This window comes from Macaca mulatta, chromosome 6 (assembly GCF_049350105.2).
Source record: "Macaca mulatta isolate MMU2019108-1 chromosome 6, T2T-MMU8v2.0, whole genome shotgun sequence".
NCBI classification, from domain to species: domain Eukaryota; kingdom Metazoa; phylum Chordata; class Mammalia; order Primates; family Cercopithecidae; genus Macaca; species Macaca mulatta.
Genome location: NC_133411.1, coordinates 94,797,002 through 94,810,517, shown reverse-complemented (window position 1 = coordinate 94,810,517; position 13,516 = coordinate 94,797,002). Strand labels below are relative to the sequence as shown.

Sequence of the window (13,516 nt, the reverse complement as noted above, 5' to 3'; positions counted from 1 at the left end):
ATCACTTGTATATTCAGTATACATATATAGTTTTTTTAAAAGTAGATTACTGGCTGGGCGTGGTGGCTCACACCTATAATCCCAGCACTTTGGGAGACTGAGGTGGGCGGATCATGAGGTCAAGAGATCAAGACCATGCTGGCCAACAGGATGAAGCCCCGTCTCTACTAAAACTACAAAAATTAGCAGGGCATGGTGGTGCATGCCTGTAGTCCCAGCTACTAGGGAGGCTGAGGCAGGAGAATCCCTTGAACCCAGGAGGCGGAGGTTGCAGTGAGTGGAGATCACGCCACTGCTCTCCAGCCTGGGTGACAGAGCGACATTCCATCCCACCCCCCCAAAAAAAGTGGATTACTGACTATAATCTCCATAACAACATATTTTTCACTGATACATTTTGGGTGTCTATTACACCATAATTCTCCATGTGATCGTGGTGTCAAAATATGATGAATTGGTCCATTCTCCCTAGAGAGTCCTCTCCACCATTTTTCCTTCCCACCTGTTAAAACCCTACCCATTCTGTGGGATCCAACTTACACCACATCTCCTCTAGGAAATTTTCCCAGATCCTCCCAGAAGAGTTATTCTCCCTCCCCCAGGGCTCCTAGTGAGGACGTTTATGTCTTTCCTGTCTCACCCACTGGAGTTGGTTTTGTATTCTGGCCACTGTTGATGTCTGTCTGCACCTAGGCCAGGAGGCCTGGAGCACAAAGAACTTATCTGTCCTTCTGGTTTCTCTGTCACTCCTACAAGAGGGCCTGGCACAGCAGAGTGACTCTATCAACTGAAGATGATGTACGTATGGATGATATCTCAGCTATCTGAGCCTGAGAAAAGGCCACTAGTACCTGTTTTGAGCATGTCTGGATGAGGGAGATGTCAAGCCACTCCTGGCCCTCTTCTCCCACCTCATTCCCACTTATACATGACAATGATTTTGAGGCTTCCTCACATTAGAATTTTTAATATTTTTTTCATCTAAATGCTCATCTTTAGTAAATATGTAACTAGATGAATTGTGAAGTGAGAGAATTAAAAAGTGCTATCTTATATCTGAATGAATAAATCATTTATATTAGCTCTTCTCTTTCTAGGCTAGTCTGGAATTGGCAACAAATACCTAAGCATCAGTACTCTTTGACATAGTGTATTCATTTATTTTTATTTTTTAAGCAGTCTGACAAGTTATTTACTGTGTCAATTAGCATTGGCCTGAAAAGGAGTTGTTGTGCTACATGTGTTTATGTTCAGCTTTTGAGTTGTCCTGATAATTCTGGCTTTTATTTGTACAGGTATTTATCTTGAAAGAATCACTACCACCACCACAAAACCCCTACCTCATATTTTAACATTTTCTTAGAACCATACCTTGTTTGCAACCCCATCATTTCAGTATTAAATTTTTTCTCCTGATAAGGCAAATGACACTTTAGCCTTAGTTAATGTAAAACAGGAAGGTGTTAATCTCATTTTCAACATGTCAGCTCTTCCACGTAGGGTATTAATACGCAAGATCCCCTGCTGGCAGCCTCAACAGAATCTTTCCAGCTGTGAAGTGAAGTCCAAACCTGGTAATTTTTGCTTTCTTTTATTGTTTGTGCTCAGGTCTGCTTCATTCATTGAAAAAGGTATAGCAGTAGCTAAATGCATATAAAGAAACAAAGGGATGTTTGCAAACTATTGACTTAACTCTGTACTCAGACACTATGATAGGTTTGTTTTAAAATATTCACACACTACAAACATTTGGGTATGTTTGATGATAAATAGCAACTAGGTAAGACATATTTGAAAGATCCCCAGAGATCTATAATTTTGCATCAGAGAACTCCAGTCCAGTGTCACCAATACCTTTGTTTAATTTGCTTTCTTTAAAACAATAATCTGGACTAAACAAGGAACAGTAGGGGCTATGTTGTAGGAAGTATTTTGGGATCCTTATCTAACAAAAAAATTATGTTCTTGAAGTAATGTGGGAACCAAACTTTCAATTTTTATTTTTTCTTCACATTGTAGAGATGAAAGGAAAAAAATGTTTTCATAGTACTGAGTTGGTGTGGACAGTGTGAAGGAGATATTTTTCCTACAAAAATTTTTAGGAGTTTGGGGAATTGGTTCTACTTATCCTACTCTATTTCTATAAACACTAAAGGTGTTTTTGTAGGGGCAATTTCAAAAGAGGGCAGTTAGAGCAAAGAAGAAATCAGTAACTATAGTGAATATATAAAAAATTAAAATTAAGCTTTCTATTTGTAAATATGATTAATAACAAAGCTTAATTTTTAAAAATACGATGTAAATATGATTAATAGGTTTTAAAGAAAATTTCACATGGTTCCAATTTAAGAAAGAATTAGAATAGGCATTTTAATTTCACACAGGAATGGAATTATATGTGGCTTTAAAAAATTATTGCTAAATAGATTGTAAATACTGATAAGCTATTTGTTCATTTGAGCTAAAAACAGGAGAGAAACAGAAAAAATAAAATGGGATGGTAGCACAGACAAATAAAATAATATTTACAGGGTGGGCAAGTAAGAGGATGTGGCCATAGAAAAGCATGAAAGGACCTGGGCCCTGGAGGCATGCAACTAGTCTCGTACCTAGTTGAGGAGAGATTTGAGAGGAGAGATAGTGATGATGCCACTGAAGAGGTTAATTTTTGCACATGTCCTCCCACTTGCTAGTCACATGTTCTTGTTTCATAGTTGAGACAGGTATTATTATGCCCACTATACAGATAAAGAGACACAAATGCAGAGAAGTTGAGGTTCCTCTGAAATAGAGAGTTACATGTCAGCCCCAGCCCAGCCCTGTGATTCTTCTCCTTTTTTTTTTCCTTTCTTTCTTTTTTGTAAGGTTAGGATGAGAGCTTAAAGACTGCGAAAGGGAGGGAAAAAAGATGAACCAAAAATATGTGAAATTTTTTTAAAAGAGTCACTGAGGAATTCTGAGCTGTCAAATACATCCAGAAAAATAAGGCAGGGAAAAAGTGAGATTATAGGGTTTTGAAAAATTCCTGTTCAAGTTCGTAACATGCACAGTGCTTCTTTTAATTCATCTCCTGTCTGTACATATTTTCCCACACACCATTCTGTAGTTATAGAATTAATTCCCTTGCCCACTGGGTCAGTATTTTATTACTTTACTGGTTTCTTTTTGTAATAGCTTTTTTATACTCCTTGCCAGTGAAAGTGTACCCCCAGAAGAAGAGGACGACCAAAGGAAGGAAAACGTGGGCAGGAAAGGCCTGGCAAGCAAGGTCACTGTTAGAGCCACATCTCGATTGTTCCATTTTCCCAGTGGGCACTATTACACATTTCCCCTTAAGCATGAGGCCATGTTATTTTCTGTGTTTAGCTTTTACCTAGAACATGGATGAGCTCATCTGAAAATATAACAAAATTAAATTCTATCATTGCTCATTGCAACCACGTAGCTGATATTTTATGTATTGCATCTTAAATCTCCTTCTGGAAGTGTAACAGAGTTATAACCTGTATAATTTGTACCATTGTTGACATTTTTATCTTCTTCGAAAACAATTTAGTACAACTTTAATTGAAGATCTTAAGCCTCACAGGTTAGTGGGCTTGGAGCAGGATGTGGAAATAATGGGAGAAAACCACTCATCAAAGTAGTTAAATGACTTGAACTCGATCACACAATTGGCTGAGTGTGGATTGAGAACCTCGAGTTTTATTTTAGGCTCTGGATTTTACCACATTGCCTTTCAAATTCATTTCAGCAGGACACGGTGGCTCATGCCTGTAATCTCAGCAATTTGGGAGGCCAAGGCGGGTGGATTACTTAAGGTCAGGAGTTCCAGACCAGCCTGGCCAACATGGTGAAACCCCATCTCTACTACCAATACAAAAATTAGCTGAGCATGGTGGCAGGTGCCTGTATCCCAGCTACTCAGGAGACTGAGGCAGGAGAATCACTTGAACCGGGGAGACGGAGGTTGCAGTGAGCCAAGATCACACCACTGCACTCCAGCATGGGCAAAAGAGTGAGACTCTGTCAAAAATAAATGAATAAATAAATTCATTTCAGTCAGTGTTTATTGATCACTTGCCGTGTGTTAAATGCTATAGATAATTGCATTAGAATTCTCCAGCCATGAGCTTATTCTTTTATTAGGGTATGTCCAAACAGGTCTAGAAGAAAAATTTTAAAACATCTTTCGCAGGAAGAGAAATTTCTAAGTCAAAACATTCATTTCCCCCCCAACACAAAACCCCAACATATAATTATGCAACAACATAGATGAGGGAAATCTTTAGCTACAAGTAGTAAAAAACAATCAATACTACAAAACTATTGGCCTTATTTGTATGTCTGCCAAAATAAGTAAGAACACAGGCAGTGAAAGAAAAACTTGACTACTAAGGTACCTTCCTTACTCAAAGCTACCATCTCCAAATATTCTCCGAGTCAACCAACAAGTATCAAGTACTCATTTCCTGTCAGGCACTGGATTAGAGATCTGAGAATGAACAAAACAGATGTAATTCCTACCATATTGAATGAAATAATTTGAATATCTTTTCTACTTTCAAAATATAAGCTAATATACTTTCCAGCCATTCATATTTTAGTAAGAATTACTTTAGATGAATAATCAATTTTCTTGGTTCTCTGTTATGGGAGTTAGCGAGAGCTCAGTTTTATTGTTCATGGTGAGGTTGCAGGGCAGAAAACAGAGAAATAACAATAAAAAAGTGAGAGGTCATTTTAGAACATGGAGAATCTGGGGAGTGTGTCCCAGAATTCAATGCCAACAAATATCGAGTACTCATTTCCTGTCAGGCACTAGATTAGAGAACTGAGAATTCCAAGGAATGATGCCACCATGAAAAGCTCATGGTTACCTTAGGGGTTTGGGTGTCTAGAGAAAAGTAGGAGAGGAGTGACCAAGGAAAACATTGCGTTCTTATTGCCTAAGGATCTTGGTGTCAAATTCATTGATCCAGGAATCTGTGAACTTAGAAACCTTATTAAAGAATTTGGATTTTTTTTCCCCCACAAACGGAACACTTTTTTTTTTTTTTTTTGATAGGAAGTAGGATTTATTGTTTGGCATTAGGAGATGGCCACACAGTGGAAACCTTCATGAGTAGAGAGCTTGTCATTTGTCCAGAGGGCCATAATTGGGCATGTATTTGACTCCATAATCATCTGGAATGAACTACTTCTCAGCCACCATGTCTCCAACTTCATTCAAATTGAACTTGATAAAGTACCACTTCTTTGAGATGTGGATCTTCTGGCAGCCAGAAACTTGAACTTGGCACTGTGTAGGGCCTCAATCACATGCTCCTTGTTCTGCTTGGTGCAGATGGACCTGATGACTTGGCCAATATGAACCCAGGCTATGATGCTCTGAAGCTTTCCAATGGCACCTTGCATACCTGTCTACAGCCTACACAGGGACAGCATAAGGTCAGAGACATGAGCATACCTTGGAAAGGGCTATCTCCAAGGACCCTTAGAGGCAACCCATACAAGAAACAGGCTGCGTACACTACCAAGGAACCTGCTGTTTGCAGTCATTGCACACCAAGCCTCCATGAGGAAAAGAGCTCGATCAACTTAACTAGCTGCAGACAAATAGGCTTTTTTATTTGCCACTATTAAAATCAAACTTTAAACAGATTCTTGGACTTGTGGCTCATATCCATCAGCTCATTCAACGTTAGCACCTGTCTTGTCCCCGGTAGCTTTTCCAGAACAACTAACTTCACCATGAAACTCTATTAGTTTTCCCAATTCAAACTCGGGTTTCTTCAGCTTTTTACTTTTCTAATGAATACATCATGAAGAGGATAAATAGATTGGCAAGCATTTTCTATGTCTTTTCCAACGTTGTCTGGAATCAATTTATTGACCACTTCTTTGAAGTCATTTGTCTCTACTTCTTTGTTTATGATTTCCGTTGTCTCCTTCTGAATTTGACATACCTGGTGGTGCTGAGCATAAGAGGTCTTCTGTATCTAACTGTTGCATTTTATATAAAAACAATACAGAACTAACCAAGCAAATGACCATTGGTAGTCTTGACACTGACATGAGCTTCAGTCATGGTCTACCGTTTTTTGACCATGGAACATATTTTGTCATGGGTAAGATCCATGCCATGGAAGTCAGTCAGGCAGTTTTTGCCCTGAACATCTTCAGTAATCGGCTTGTTTATTCTAAATGCAACTTCATTATTCTGCAGATCAGCAAGTCCCACTTCAAACACATGACCCTTAAGGTCATCAGGGGTAATTCTTGTTCCTTGAATCCTGGTAACTAGTGTCTTTCCAATATTCCTTATGTTGAACATAGTAAGTGCTTTCACATAATAACAATCTTTCTTAGAAAATGGATCAACCCCTTTCTTCTTGGCTTCTTTTTTGCTGCCTTTCATAAGACATTTATTCTTGCCAACCACCATGGTGCTGTTCAGAGACCCAAAAAGCAAGAATTTGGATTTTGTCAACCTTGAATAATGTCTACAAAATATCACCTCTTAGTAATCTTTCATGAGTGATCGTTCTAGCCCCAGAAAGACAGAAAGACTGTTATATGTTCTTATATGTTCTGGCTCATGATATGGTCTGACAGGACAGTCTTTCTGTCTATGTCAGACCATATCATGAGCCAGATAGCTGATATTTTAGGTAGGTTTGGAACAGTTTTTTTAAAAAACATTTTCTACCAAAGTACCCCTAACTGGTAGTAGAGGAGAAAGTTTTGAGAGGCAAAACTCCATCAACAGAATTACACCAGTGATGGTAGGGTAAAAAGAGAACTGTAGAGGGTAAGTCAAGGCAGGAGTCTGAAATGCCTTTAAAATCTTGTGGTTGTTTTCCTTAAAAATTTAAGCAATTATTATATACCACCCCATAACAGGTTCATGTTTTTTATTGTTTCTGTTTTTGTTTTCAGACAGTCTCACTCTGTCACCCAGGCTGGAGTACAGTGGAGCCATTATGAATCATTGCAGCCTCAACCTCAATGCTTAAGCGTCCTCTGACCTCTGCCTCCCAAGTAGCTGGGACTACAGGCACTCACCACCATGCCTGGTTAATTTTTTTTTTTTTAATTGTATAGACAAGGTTTCGCCATGTTGCCCAAGCTGGCCTTGAACTCCTGGACTCAAATGGTCCACCCACCTCGGCCTCCCCAGGTGCCAGGATTACAGGCATGAGCCACTGCACCTGACCTCATGTTTATTTTACATCTAAGCAATGCTTTAAAATACCTGCTAGTATTAAAATTGACTCTATGGGAAGAGATGCCATGATAACTGTGTGGTCTCAGTCCACCCACACACTTCGGCACATGCACGAGGATGTTTTACAGGGTTTTGTTGGGGAAAATACTAAATACACATGTTCAGTTTTCTAAGCAGTCACAGTGCCATGGTTTAGTTGAATTGAGAGTACCTTGAATTGGTTTGTAAGAGTGTGATTGGTCTCAGCATTCCCATTCATTACTGGGACCCCCAAGTTTCCAAGGATTTTTCTATGATCTACATCTGACTGCCAGTGACAAGGGCTTGTATGGCCAGGACAAGTAGAAAATATGGGACCCAGCATTCCAGCTTAAAATGATTCTAGGTGAAGCATCCCTGCCAGCCATTCCCATATGGGCTGTTGTTGGGGTGATCAGACCCAACACCAGGTCATGGGGGAGAAGAAGTCCAGCAGAGTCAAAGGACTGAGAAAAAGACAATTTGAGAGAGAAAGTGGGACCAGGGGGCCATAGCAAGTGTGGAGGCTGCGAAGGTACCAAGCTCTGCGAGCCCACGCTATTTATTGGTGCTCAAACAAATAAACAGGTGGTGAGGATGTGGGGGTTGAAAGGAAACAGTGTATCAAGTGAATGAGAAATACATGGCTGCTTGAGATAACAGGAGTGCTAGAAGCAAGAAGCCAGCAAGTCTAGCAGACATGGAAGCCCTGCCTCAGCTTCTCTCCAAACACTCATCTTTTCTCCCAATAGGCTGTTGATAGAATTTTGCCTTTTAAACATCCCCCTCTACTACCAGACTTGGCCCCAGAGAAGTCTGACTGAGTGTAAGGCACAGAGAGCACAGAGAAGCTGATCCACCTCTGCCATTATCTAGGTTTCTTCATCTCATCAATATTTATTGAGGGCTGGGCACGGTGGCTCAAGCCTGTAATCACAGCATTTTCGGAGGTCAAGGTTGGCAGATCACTTGAGGCCAGGAGTTTGAGACCAGCATGACCAATATGGCAAAACCCCATCTCTACTAAAAACACAAAAATTAGCAGGGCGTGGTGGCGCATGCCTGTAATTCTAGCTACTCGCGAGGCTCAGTCACAAGAACTGCTTGAACCCAGGATGGGGAGCTTGCAGTGAGCCTAGATCACGCCACTGCACTCCAGCCTGAGCAAAAGAGAGAGACTCTGTGTCAAAAAATAAAATAAATTAAATTAAATTTTAAAAAAGGCTTTGCAGATGTGAGGGTATGGACTTTGAGATGGGAATATTATCATGGATTAGGTGGGCCTAATCTAGTCAGATCGGTCCTTAAAATCTGAACCTTTTTCATGCTGGGAGAAAGAGGAGATAAGAGAAGGATAGATTAAAAATGTGAGGCCAGGCGTGGTGGCTCATGCCTGTAATTCCAGCATTTTGGGAGGCCGAGGCACGTGGATCACCTGAGCTCAGGAGCTCATGACCAGCCTGGCCAACATGGTGAAACCCCATCTCCACTAAAAATATAAAAATTAGCTGGGTGTGGTGGCACACGCCTGTAATCCCAGCTACTTGGGAGGCTGAGGCTAGAAGATTGCTTGAACCCAGGAGGCGGGGGTTGCAGTGAGCCAAGATCATGCCACTGTATTCCAGCCTGGAGGACAGAGTGAGACTCTGTCTACATTAAAAAAAAAAAAAAAAAGAAAAAAGAAAAAAAAAATGTGAGGGACTCAACCCACTGTTGCTGGCTTTGAAGTGGAAAGAGAGGCAATAAGACAAGGAACACAGCCTTGACAACATCTTGCTTTTCTCCCAGTGAGACCTGTGTCAAATTTCTGATTTCCAGAACTGTAAGATGATAGGTTCTGTGTTATTTTAAGGTACTCAATTTGTGGTAACTAATCACAGCAGCCAATAGGAAACTAATAAAATTCCCATCCTCCTTGTGCTTGTATTCTAGTGAAAATAAAAATAAATATAAATAACAGGGCATCTAAATATGCTAATAAGAGGTGGGAAGGAAATGAATGAAGTGATGTGAATGGGACTATAATGGACTCATCTGTCAACTTTTTAATGCTTTAAGAATGCTCTAATGCATGAATTTTGGCGTTAGGCAAAGATTAGCTCCCCCTATAGGAGTTATTTATGTATCTCTTTTCCAGCTAGAGACGGGCATTTGACTTGGGCTCCACTAATAATACAGCCATGCTAGAATTTAAATTAGAGGCTACTGATGCAAAAGGGAAGGAGAGTTCAGGTAATTTCTCTCTCTCCCTCCCTCCCTTCCTCCTTCTTTCCGTCCCTCCAGCCCTCTTTTCCACTATCTCTTTCTCACTCTCTATCTCCCTCCCTCCTGTAATAGTAGCTGGGGCTACAAGGTAACATACAGCACAAAACAGCCAACTTGCCTTTGGTAGCTAGAATTACTCCTTCATCAGATAAGTTCTGCTTCTGCAATATAGCTTTAGATGCTGTTCTGGAAGCTGAGCCCAAGCCTAGCTCTCCAGCCCTCTCAACAATTCTGTAAACCACAAAACATCTTTGTATTACTCTTTTTCTGCTTAACCAACTGAAGTCACTTTTGATTTCTTGCAACTGAAGGCCCTGAAGGAAATAGATAGTCATTAGACTTTGGACTGTGGTTAAAGAGGTCTCTCTGAGAAGGTGAACTGGGGCAGGAAGAATGTGAAGGAGCAAGTAACGGCCAAGGAAGCAGTCAGACTGAAGAAATGTGAAGACTACGGTGCTGGAGCTGGGGTACAGAAAAAGCAGGACAAACAACGCCCTTGCCTTTGTGGAGTTTACCTCTGGTAGGGGGTATCTAGATAGTTAAAGGGAAGCAAATGATAGGCAACATAATTTCAGATACGTGTTATAAAGGAAGCAAAAGAGAGAATTACAGGCTTCAGGCCAGGAGCTATTTTGGATAGGATGGGCAGGAAAGTCCTCTCGGAAGGAAGCGACATTACACAGAGACATAGGAGATTTATGACTTAGAGAGTGTCCCTCAAATACAATATTGGGACTCTGCTCAGGGAGGTGAATTTCCTAAGAGTTCTTCAAGCAAAAACATAAACAAATATTGGAGGGTCATCTCTACCAAGGTTAGGAATATTGGGGAAATTCAACACACGTTTAAAATGCTCCTAGAGACATAAATTTTTCAATAGCAGTTATGATCATCTTTTTGATGATGTTCTCAACCTTGAACTTGTCAAATACAAATGATAACATTTTTAGGGAGATAATGCCTTACATTATGAACATTTGTTCACATCTACAAATTAGCTTGAATTTTGTCTTGGATACTTTCTATGTGAACAAGTACTAAAAAAAAATAAAGCAGATGCAATGTTGGTTCTTCATCACTTCTGTCAGTGGCTCTTCTAGTTTGACAGACTAGGCTGTCAACAACGGAATGAAGCCAGTGAGAGGTGACAATGTGCTAGCTGCCCTCACTCTCGGTGCCTCCTTGGCCTGGGTATCTACTCTGGCGGTGCTTGAGGGGCCCTTCAGCCTGCCACTGCACTGTGGGAGCCCCTCTCTGGGCTGGGCAAGGCCGGAACTGGCTCCCTCTGCTTGCAGGGAGGTGTGGAGGGAGAAGTGCGGGCGGGCTGCGGAGGGCGCTCGCAGGTCAGTGTGAATTCCCGTGGGCGCACGCGCCGGCTCGGTGGGGCCCCGCACACAGAGCGGCGGGCCGGCATCACTGGCCCAGGGCAGTGAGGGGCTTAGCACCCAGACCAGCAGCTGCAAAGGTTGCTCCAGGTCCCCCAGCAGTGCTGGTCCGATGGCACCATGCTCGAGTTCTCACCGGGCCTCAGCTGTCTCCCCATGGGGTAAGGCTCAGGACCTGCAGCCCACCATGCCCAAACCCCTCCTCCACTGTGGGTTCCCGTGCAGCCCAAGCCTCCCCAAGGGGAACGCCTCCTGCTCTGTGACACCCGGTCCTATCGACCGCCCAAGGGCTGAGGAGTGCAGGCGCAGCTCGGGACTGGCGGGCAGCTCTGCCTGCAGCCCCTGTGCGGGATCCACTGGGTGAAGCCAGCTGGGCTCCTGAGTCTGGTGGGGACTTGGGGAACTTTTATATCTAGCTAAGGGATCATAAATGCACCAATCAACACTCTGTGTCTAGCTCAGGGTTTGTAAATACACCAATCAGTACTCTGTGTCTAGCTCAAGGTTTGTAAATACACCAGTTGGTGCTCTGTATTTAGCTAACTCTGTGTCTAGCTAACCTAGTGGGGACTTGGAAAACTTTTCCGCCTAGCACTGTGTCTAGCTAGCTCAAGGATTGTAAATGCACCACTCAGCACTCTCAAAACGGAGCAATCAGCTCTCTGTAAAATGGACCAATCTGCAGGATGTGAGTGGGGCCAGACAAGGGAATAAAAGCAGGCTGCCCGGGCCAGCCAGTGGCAACCCGGGTCAGCCGGTGACAACCAGCTCCAGTCCCCTTCCACACTGTGGAAGCTTTGTTGTTTTTGCTCTTTGCAATAAATCTTGCTGCTGCTCACTCTTTGGGTCCATGCTGCCTTTAAGAGCTGTAACACTCACTGCGACGGTCTACAGCTTCACTCCTGAAGCCAGTGAGACCACGAACCCACTGGGAAGAATGAACAACTCCAGATGTGCCACCTTTAAGAACTGTAACACTCATTGTGAAGGTCTGCAGCTTCGCTCCTGCCAACAAGACCACGAACCCACCAGAAGGAAGAAGCTCCAGACACATCTGAACGTCTGAAGGAACAAACACCAGACACACCATCTTTAAGAACTGTAACACTCACAGTGAGGGTCCGCGGCTTCATTCTTGAAGTCAGCGAGACCAAGAACCCACCAATTCTGGACACACCGGTGCTAACAGAAAGAAACGTCAACTTCAGGCAAGAGTCTTCCAAAATAATATGTTTGCAGATGGAAGTTGCTGGTTTTCTGTGAGCATGAAAAATTAATTATCAGTGAAAGGGCATTTACTACTTTCAAAGTCCATCTATTTATTGACTTTTTAAAAAAAATCTTCCCAGAGAAAAGAACTATTTTCTAAAATTGATTAATCAACTTACTGACCTGAGTCAAAGGTTTGATGAAAAACAGAATGAATGTACTTTCTCATATAAATCCCAGAAAACAGAGGGTTTTTGGCCTGTTTTTATTCAAAGCAGTTATCTGAAGTATCTTTTCCTGTGAAAAATCAGAAAATTATTCAAGTAAAATATTAACAGATTTATGGTAAATATGGCAAAGTGAACATATACATCTACTTTTACTTTCTTTTCAAACCCCAGAAATGGCAATAAGACACTTAAAAAAAATTATTATACTCTAAGTTCTAGAGTACATGTGCACAATGTGCAGGTTTGTTACATATGTATACATGTGCCATGTTGGTGTGCTGCACCCATTAGCTCGTAATTTACATTAGGTATATTTCCTAATGCTATCCCTCCCCCCTCCCCCCATCCCATGACAGGCCCCAGTGTGAGATGTTCCCCTTCCTGTGTCCAAGTCTTCTCATTGTTCAGTTCCCACCTATGAGTGAGAATATGTGGCACTGGTTTTCTGTTCTTGTGATAGTTTGCTGAGAATGACGGTTTCCAGCTGCATCCATGTCCCTACAAAGGACATGAACGCATCCTTTTTTATGGCTGCATAGTATTTCATGGTGTGTATGTGCCACATTTCCTTAATCTAGTCTGTCATTGATGGACATGTGGGTTGGTTCCAAGTCTTTGCTATTTTGAATAGTGCCACAATAAACATACGTGTGCATGTGACTTTATAGCAGTATGATTTATAATCCTTTTGGTATATCCCCAGTAATATATACGTGGGGATGGTTGGGTCAAATAGTATTTCTAGTTCTAGATCCTTGAGGAATCGCCACACTGTCTTCCACAATGGTTGAACTAGTTTACAGTCCCACCAACAGTGTAAAAGTGGTCTTATTTCTCCACATCCTCTCCAGCATCTGTTGTTTCCTGACTTTTTAATGATTGCCATTCTAACTGGTGTGAGATCATATCTCATTGTGGTTTTGATTTGCATTTCTCTGATGGCGAGTGATGATGAGCATTTTTTCATGTGTCTGTTGGCTGCATAAATGTCTTCTTTTGAGAAGTGTCTGTTCATATCCTTTGCACACTTTTTGATGGGGTTGTTTTTTTTTTTTCCTTGTAAATTTGAGTTCTTTGTAGGTTCTGGATATTAGCCCTTTGTCACTTGGGTAGATTGCAAAAATGTTTTCCCATTCTGTAGGTTGTCTCTTCACTCTGATGGTAGTTTCTTTTGCTGT

At 41.7% G+C, this 13,516-nt stretch overlaps 1 non-coding gene and 1 pseudogene across 1 annotated transcript; both read right to left on the bottom strand.

Moving 5' to 3' along the window:
• Positions 1–5,479: 5,479 nt before the first annotated feature.
• LOC114679148 (small nucleolar RNA SNORA70) lies at positions 5,480–5,615 on the bottom strand. Its single transcript, XR_003730826.2, has one exon. It is a non-coding gene; the product is annotated as a small nucleolar RNA SNORA70 (small nucleolar RNA).
• A 40-nt stretch (positions 5,616–5,655) lies between these two features.
• LOC106998837 (small ribosomal subunit protein eS1 pseudogene) lies at positions 5,656–6,448 on the bottom strand (annotated as a pseudogene).
• Positions 6,449–13,516: the final 7,068 nt, after the last annotated feature.